Here is a 9,431-nt window from a genome sequence, read left to right on the forward strand (position 1 = left end):
TGAGGTGATCATGTTACTAACAACTCACCTTTGGGGGCTCACTGAATGGTAACACTGCATATGCTATTATTATCTTTCACGAGTTATTTTCTTCTGGGATGAGCCAAGGCAGTAGGCAGCACAGTCCTAGGTCTGGGAGTAGGTAAGATGTGGCTCACCTCGCCCAGTATCTGCAATCCATAGCAGCTGTGGCTGAGCGATAATGATGGCAGATGTGATACAGGAGAAAGAACCCCTTAAATCCCTCAAATCCTATTCTCTCTTATGAGGTGGGTTTGCATGGTCTTAGTTTCCCCCTTCCCCTTTTGATTCCATACTCTTGCCACTTCCTAAAGCACTCTATTCCCTTCATTTAGGTGTGGTCTGACAGTGAGCAGAGTTCTCAGGAGCTCTGCCTGGCTTCCAGGATTCCTGGGCTGCTTATGCTTTTCAGCTGCACTACCTTGTCTTGTACTCTGCCACTTTTTGAAAAAATCCTTGGGGAAGAAAAAAGGCATCCTTCTCTGATGGGGGAGTCTTGCTTTTCCTCTTCTGAATAAAAGCAATATGCAGTTGGCTGTTTGAAGCATCCATATGCCAACCTCAGCAACTCTTACTTCCCAGAGGGAGAGGTGCTAGGTAAGATGGAATAGAAGAGCAAAGGAAAATAACGATGCTTTATTAGTATTTTTGGAGTGAGACTGAAATCTGTTCTTATACTGTGAGGAGTCGCCTCTGTAAAATGAAGTACATGAAATTACTTGGTAATAACGGAGCAACACAGGTAGATCCCAGTGTGCACACTTCCTAAATGTAAAGCGTATGTCTTATACGCTAGTATAAAATTGGTAGGTTGGTCAAGGGGGATATTCCTAGCAGCTCCTTAGCTTGTTAACTGTAAACCATTTTAATCCAAAACTCTCTTTGGCCCCTTAAGAACCTTTTCTCTCCTTGCTATAGTAGAGCTGTGTGGTGGGGACAGGGGAAGATGTCCTTTGTACCCTGTGTCTTGCCTGCAGCACTTTAACAGATAATATTCACAGCCCTAGTAGCTTAAAGGCAGCAGAGTAGCCCCACAGCTCTGTCCTGAAAGAAAAGAGAGAGCTGGCACAGCTGAGAAAGATGATGCCTGCCTAGACCACTGGTGAACCTTATCTCTTCAGCAGAGTGATTCCTAAAGGCTGCAAATGGCCAAGCCTAGTTTACAGCCAGCTCATTGACAACATCTGCATGTGGAGAGAGATGAGATGCAAAGAGAAACAAGGCATGTTTCACACACCTAAATTATGTATGAAACAAAGCAGTCTTAGTATTAACCAAGCTGTCCTGGAATTGGACAAGCCACGTTAGCTGAAGGATGCACCTGGATTAATTAGTCTGGACACAGTGACAGTATTGCTTTGAGAATGTGTGATAGCATCTCTGGATGGGGCCTTTTAGGAGTACCAACCTGCACAAAGCTCACGGTGTGATCTCTAGCCTTGTTCTGCACTATGGCATGGGAACATACTTAAGCAGCCTGTTTGGCTCACATGAAAAGTGTCTGACAAAGCAGGGCAACCAGACTGGAGCCTCTCAAGTCCCTGGCCAGCACTTCAGCTGCTGGGCACTCTTTCCATGGAGACTGTTCACAAGGGGACTGTTCACAGTGGTCTATGAGAGGGTTTTTCAAGGGACTAAACACATCTCAGTACCGCTCTGAATGCTTATTCTCCAGGACTCCCTGTCTTTGTGGAGGTTTCTTTCCTACATCCATTCCTTCCCTCTTTCTTTTTTCTGTGAAACAGTTGCTGGCATGACTGAAATCTTTTTGTCTTGCACAAGCTTTCAAGACACAAACTGAAAGTTGAACAACTTGGTGGAGCATGGTCCTTTAAACAGAATAATGGATTTGTTCCCAAAATTGAAGGTCTTGGCATGAATCAGTTAAAGGCCTTTGCCCAAGCAAAGACTGGAAGATAATGTAGGTGTTTCTGGACTGGACTTTCAACCTGAAACACCCTTAAGAAGCTGGTAGTTTTGACTATTTTTTCTGGAATTACCCTCAATTTTATCATTCTGTATCCATAGAAGCACTCTTTGGTTTTTAAGATTTCAGACAATTGACTGCTTTACTAGCAAAGCCTCATAATGAGTATTACTTCTTAACTTGTTCTTAATTGAAATGTTCACACTTCATCATGTAATGTGTAATATTTAAATAAAACACTAGCACAACATCAGTTGTGCACTGAGCAGAGTACCACCTAGCAACACCAAAGCAAATGCTAAGCATAATAGCTCGGGTACAGAAATGTGTCTAATTATGACAGGATGGGTCATAGTGCACTAATTTACCTTCCTCCTCTAGAGGAGTGTCAACTACTCTTTGTATCAGGAAGAAGTAGATCTCAGCAGAAAGGAAGCCCCAGTAGTAGAAATATTTTTTCTGTTTTCTGACAGATACCTCTGAAGCACCAGCCATTTTGGATAGTTTTTAATTAACCCAGCAGGAGAAGCATGCTAAGATACTTAATGCCAAGCTCTGGACAACTGGAATTATACTGCTCTGATGAGCAGGTTGATTTCAAAATGCTCTGCTGTGTCAGCACCACATGACAATCTGCTCTTTGTTGTGGCTGAGACCCTCCTCGGGGACAAAGGGAGGTAAAGGAGACAAAGGAAATTCAGAGCTAGCATGGGAACTGAGGTGTGTCTTCCATGGCACATCCTTCTTGCTCAGGGTGTTTGGCTCTAAAAGCATTTAAATCATGATTTTCTTTAGTTCTGCTCATCCCACACCACATCGTTATGCTCTCTGTTTATTTGGCATGTTCCTCAAGCAACAGACTGACTCAATGTTTTTAATAGAGCAGGAGGGAGAATAATATATATTACTCACTTGCTCTTTTTGCTTGATCAAAAGAGTTAATTCATTGCTGCTGTAAACTTCAGCTCACAAAGATGTAACAACAGCTCATTATCTTTGCAGGTATTCATAGAGCACATTATGGAAATATGTTATTAACTTTATTGAATATGTACATGAAATTTGGGTGTTGTGGTACAAGTGAATGTGTCTGGCTTTGCAGAACAGGGTTGTTTAAATCTAACCCAAGTAATGAGATCAACAGGCACAACAAATGGAGAACAAACGCACTCGCATACTGCATCCCTGAACTGATTGAGCTAAGTCAGTCTTAGGAATCTTTGCCAGCCTGTTAAGCCAACCACTGGGTGTACAGCTAATACAAGGAACGTGAGATAGAGCAGTCAGCCCAGATGAAGATCTAAAGAAGAAATCTTGGTGTCAGAGTAAGGTTTGTTCAAAAGTACCAGAATAGTGGTTCCTAATGTGTAAAGGTTCTGTTTTGTTGGAAATGGGCACGTGGAGGTCCCGCTGGATTGTGTTGAAATACCTGAAATTCCCTACAGGGTCAATGATTTGTTGATGTTAATGATTTTTTGTTGCTTACTCATTACAATTGTTAGTATGGTGCGAGAGGAAAGAGGGTGAAACGGGTATCTCAGAGGGCTTGAAAGGAGCCAGGTGAAAGCAGGTACATTGTGGAGCAGTCTGTGGCAGGCAGCACAACCCAGGAAGAGCACAAAGGCTGGACAGGGACCTTGGGTGTGAGATTCCTTGGCCCAGAACGAGCAGTGCGGCTGCGTGCTCAGCTCACATCGAGCAGGAGGCATCCCACTACTGCAGCCCGTCTGTACTAGGCAAGGGACCAGGAGACAAATTCAGCTTAACAGAGGAAAGGATTGACTAAAGTCATGATGTACCTTTCTTGCTGGTAATCCTGCAAATGTGCCGAATCTGTATGAAGCGGTTGCAGAGTGGCTTCTCTAAAGTCACCGTTTCAAATTAATGCCATGGTGATCTGTGTATTTACTGTATCTGCTGAACAGAACTTCATTACACGAAGTCCTTTTTCTCTTGCCTGTTTTGGTAAATAATGCAGAGAGTAACAGCAAATGTTAGCTCAGGTTATTGCCCTGATGTTTTTGTGCCTGTGATGCAACGTTTCCTGTGATGCAACGTTAAATGCAGAGTTTGTGATGATCGTGCCATAGTTCCCACCTGCAGTGATGGCAGATATCAGATGGAAGTGTCAGGAAAGAGGGTAATGTTGAACTAGCAAAAGAGCAAAATGCAGGTGTGCTGCTAGGAAGGTTCAGATTTAGTATTTCTGAGTGGAGTAAAGAAGGCTGTTTGCATCAGTCTTGTCTCATCTAGCTGTCTCCCTGGACTGCAGCTAAAGAAGTTGAGATAGGTGACTTTTTCCAACCCAATGCAGTACCCTCAGGAAATAAAACCATTGGAAAAATCTCTTCTTGATGCTGCAGTCCAGCCTGTGAGCTGTAACAATTGCAAGCCTGTTGCAATTTAATAACCATCTGATTGCTGATCTTGAATTAAGTTTGTGGTCACGAGTCAGTTCCTAGCAGAGAGGCCCCAGTGACTAGCATTAGTTAAGCTTGCCTCAGCAGTAGAACTGTTGGTGAGTGAGCCACAGAGACTCGGCTGTTCTCCTAGACACCAAAGAGATCCATCCAAGAGAGGTCAGAAATACGTGGCACAGAAGTGCTGTGCCTGTTATATTAAGTGTTTCTCCAGGAACACCTTTGTTTTCCACCAGTGCCAAATTCACTCTGATTAGGTAAAATCAGGATAAACAAAGTAAGAAGGGAACTTTCCCTGCAAGATCACGATCAGAGTTAGTTTACTTATCACAGCAGTACTGTTTTACATCTTATTAAAACATGCTTTTCTGCCTGGTGCCAGCTATGGACTGGGAAAGAACCATGAACTTTTTCCATGTGAGATGGCTTTATTTCCTCACACAAGGAATAGTGCAAACCTTATAAGAATTCGTGGAGAGCCTCCCACCAGTATCAGCGACCTTTGGACCAGGACTGTGAGCAGTGGGGATGTACATTGGAAATTACACTATGATACACTGTTTTAAGCTCTTGCCTTTTATCATTTATATGGTGCTGTATGCAGTTAATTTGCATGTGACTTGACAGGCCGTCCAGAAAGAGAAGCCTGCGGTCCCCGAATCTTTCAGCAGCTATAAGAATAACATGGATGCAGGAGAGAGAGAGTGAAAGCACAAGAACAGGCAGCTCCAGGGCAAAATCACGTGAAACTAAGTAAAAGAGGAGAAGCTTGGCCGCAAAGATGGCAGAGGAGTTGTAAGTTTCTTGCCTTCCAGATTATAGTACATTGGCTAAGGGCAACCAAGGTGAGACTCATAGAAGGCCATCTTAGCTGTTTTAAAAGGCTGTTTGCCAGATGAAAACAGGAGGAGGGAATGAGGAGGAAAAATATTGTGAGCTTGCCTGGATGGAAGTCAGTGGATGGGAATCACATTTGCGCCAGGACATAGCCATGGCATCTGCTAGATTTCAGTGGAAAACAGAAGCACTTAATTTTGGATTACTTTTGTTGTTATGGCAGTGATTTTGCTGATGAATGTATCAATTTCTGAGTCAAAGCTTGTTCACTCTAAGATGGGTCTGAAGCCAAACCAGAGTCTTAAGCAGCTTCAAACTTTGAAGGAGGTTGGGCAATATGTTTATATTAGCTGAAGCAAAACCTTTTATGCAGCCTCGTACAACCACAGAAAGCTAAGAGTTCAATTCTGGAGCCACATGTTGTGCCAAAGGTCTGGTGTATTTTTTTTTTTAGTTTGTCGAGGATTTATTTGATTCTTTTTTTTTTTTTTTCTTCCCTCTTTATTCATCTGTGATTTCACATCCTCCTTCTGCTCACACTTCAGTGTTAGCTTATTGCTTCTGGTCTCATCTCTCTGTTTTCTTTGGTCAAGAGCTGAAAGCTCCCAACATAGATTAAAAGAATTATATCAACATTATCAGTTGGCTCTGATTCACTTGGCAAATCCTCTGCTTTTCAAGGGTAGTGTTTGATATACTGTGCTGGCTCTTTACTTTGCAAAGTTATTTTGGGAGCTTTCTCCAAATTCCTGAAATTTTGCTGGTATTAAATTATACTACTCATTGCATCTCCCAAGATACAGGAGCATGCATTTCTTTTAAGGAATTGCATAATTCTTCACATGGTGTTATGTCTGTCTTCCACTGTTATCTCTTCAGTTCTTGTCTCCTCCATTTTTTCTCAGAAAGCACCAACCCTGCTCTGCACCTACATTCTGCGTTCTCCACCATTTGGGCTGATCATTGTAGGACCAGGTTCTGCAGTGTGGTGACTTGTCTGGTTCAAACAAGGCCTGGAAAATTTGTCAGGCTCAAGCAAGGCCTGCATGTCAATGAAAGCTCACATTACACAAAAATGTTGTGTCTTTCTCTTTAACGAAATGGGATTTACCCTGTTGACATGGATTTTATGCAAAGCTCAGACTTAGAAACTTGGTGTGTAACAGAGCACTTGGACAAAGCTGTCATTGGAGTCAGTGGAATAACAGTTATTGTGAAGCTGATATACAGGTAGGAAATTTAGGATTTATTCCTATGGCAAAGCTCCTCTTTATTCTTTTTAAATAATTTAAAGCTAACATAAGGCAGAATGTGTCCTGGTCTCCACAAGATGAAATCAATGAAAATTTTATGTCCGAAGTAAGAACAGATCATATAGTACCTTGTCCATCCCCTTGTATCCCGGAAGACTCTTTGATTGATTCCCTCTAACTCAGGGTGCAGTTTTTCCTGTCTTACTTGTAAATATGCACTGGCTAAGGTAAGATCCTGAAAAGTATTTAGATGCCTGACTCTTGCTTAAGACTGAACTCCATTGATTTTGGCCGAAGTTCACAAGTGGGCCAGCCCATTGATTTCAGTGGATAAGACTGAAATCAATGCTGTTCAGGTATGCAGCTCAGAAAGGCTGAGCCAAGCCTGCTGGCTCTGACCCACAGGCACTTGTGCATGTCTTTAACTTCAAGCATGTGGGCAGCCGTACTGCCTTTTCTAAACTTCTCAGTGCTTAGATCATGATTATTGTGCGAAGCATCAGCTGCACACATACTCGTACACTGAAATAGTGAGGAATAAAGCAGCAGTCCCCGGTGTAACTGCTGTGTCTTGAAAAGTAAGCCTCGGCACAAGCAGTGTTTTATCGTTGGTAATGTGTTGTCAACAGAAGTCCTCCTGCCTACGGTTCACGCCAACAACTCTGGCACCGAGTGCCACTACCAGTGATGTTCATACTCTGCCTGCAACAGTACTGTAGCCTTAAAGATGCAGGCCAGTACAGTAACATGCTGCTGCTGTGATAAACATGGACTTGAAATATAGTTTAAAAACAGAAAATGATTCTGTGGCTCTGAGTCAAGGGTCAAGTCTAAGTAAGCTCTCCTGAGAGCCAGCTGATCTTCTGCCAGGTCTTCTCCTTCATCCGCAGACCGGTTTCCCTTCAGCTGTGTTGGCATCTCTCTGCTTAGGTGCTGCCATGACTTTGTGCCAGGCTTATCTTGTATTACAAAGCCCTGAACACTGGACTGGAAGCGGTTGAAAGCTCTCTCTTGATTTTACAGGAAATGTGCTGCATTTCTACAACGTATTTCAATGGTGAGGTTTTGACATTTCTTTTTTTAACTCGTGCTGTGTTGCTAAGTCTTATATATTTATCATTAGTCTCATAGTATTTGATGTCCTGCAAAACTAGTGATCAAATAAGAATCTTAGCCATCACTTAAAAAACACATTTCTAGGCTTAGACTTGTTGAGAAGTAGTTGAAAAATACTCTGTTTGAAACATTTGACAAATACTGAAAGTGAAAAATGTTGAAAGATGTTGGAAGTGCTTATGTACCCTGAAAACTCAGAAATTGGAATATATGAAAAAAAATTGAGCTCTTTTTTTCTGCAAAAGTCCCATGGCTTTTAAGTTAATCTTGTGATTTGGGAGGAAAAGCAGTCAAGTCCTCCTTTTTGTCTGGGGCTGGTTGAACTGTCTGTTTGCCCCAGTTACTTCTGCTGTTCTCTTACTCGAGCCTCTCTTTGGGAGGAGTGGATCAAATGGCAGATGCAGGTTTGGCTTACATCAACCTTCACTGAATTCCAGGTTTAAAAGACCCAACAAGGGAGTAAATGCTGATATTTCTCTTCTCCAGCCAGCCCTCACCCTTACATTTCTTCTTCGTCACCTTTTTTTTTTCGAGTTAGAAAAGCTCAAAAGGTTCTTTTTTTTTCTTTGTTTTTTTTTTTTTAACGTTTGCTACATTTTGCTTTGTGAGTGCAAAGATTACTCTGCCTTAGTAAGTCTAAAAAAATCACTGGCAACACTGATGGTATGCCATCTGCAGCCCTGGTAACATGGCTGGGGCAATGCTCAGCGTTCACAAAAGACTGCTTTTCTCTCTGGTGTTTGAGCTGAACACAAACTTTTGTTATTTATGAAATAAATAAGACTTTGATGATGTTTTATTTATTTAAAAAGTAAGGTTTGATTTAAAACGCTAGGCCTGCATGGGACTTTGGTAACACAATAGCTGTGCTCTTCTCAGAGTGGGGTGACTCTTAGCTCCTGCACTAGGAGTGGGGTGGGTGCCTCTGTGCTGTGGAACATGTGAGGATACGGGTGGGCCGTGGGCTCCCCATACTGTGCACCTGCACGGCCTCCTGATTGGGTTTGGTCTGAGTGGTCACAACGCTGCTCATTTCCCTGCAGCGGCCTCTGGTTTCTGTTAGCAGGAGTGGAAGATGGTTCAGGTTACAGAAGGGTGACCTAAGGAGGTCGAAAGGCTCTTTTTCCCAGAATGGTGTTAGAAAGGTCAAAGGAGGCTTGATCAGATTTTAAAGCTAGAGAACTTTTGCAAGGCAGGTGCATCATCATCCTGCTCTGCACTGAGGAATTCAGGCTGGACCCTTATCAGCTTTGGAGTGATGTCTGCCCACACACAACAAAGAATACCAAAGCATTAGAGGTGGATGGTGCAACTTCGATAATAACTAAGTTCAGTTCCTAGCTTTGCTAACCAGCTGTCCTAAGACCATGGGAACCGCTCTTTCTCTGCCTCGGTTCTGCTTTTTTTTTTTTTTTTTTTTGTCCACATCCCATTTCTGCCTTCACCCAAGATACATTCTGTTTCCCACCCACACCTTTCCACATCTGAGAATTACTTAACTTTCTGAAGAGGAGTCCTGTGAAGTGCATCCCACACAGATGCACTGCTAGGGTGGAGCTGGGAATAGAACATGGGTGGAAGGAAGTGACTGGGACAGGGCCGAGGGAGAAGGGTGGCATGTGGGACAACAAGACACTGCAGCTCCAGTGGACAAGAGACCAGAGCTGCTTCTTTCCGTAGCGCTGGGAACCTAAATCAGCTTAAACTGATCTTGCACTGTCTGCTCAGAGGCCTCTGTGAGCCCACGGCATGCACACGGAACAGAGAGCAGCCTGAGTGATCACAGTAAAGATTATGGCAGGGGAAGGATGTGCTGCATAATATTTTGGTGCCCATCTCTAGGGCAGGTGTTCCCGC

The 9,431-nt window shown here is 43.1% G+C and overlaps 1 protein-coding gene across 1 annotated transcript in view; it reads left to right on the forward strand.

The window, feature by feature from the left end:
- Positions 1-9,431, forward strand: part of LOC310892530 (uncharacterized protein) — a 164,812-nt gene that overhangs the window by 10,511 nt on the left and 144,870 nt on the right. The window lies entirely within an intron of this gene.

Source organism: Anser anser (assembly GCF_964211835.1).
Source record: "Anser anser genome assembly, chromosome: 1".
Taxonomy (NCBI): Eukaryota; Metazoa; Chordata; class Aves; order Anseriformes; family Anatidae; genus Anser; species Anser anser.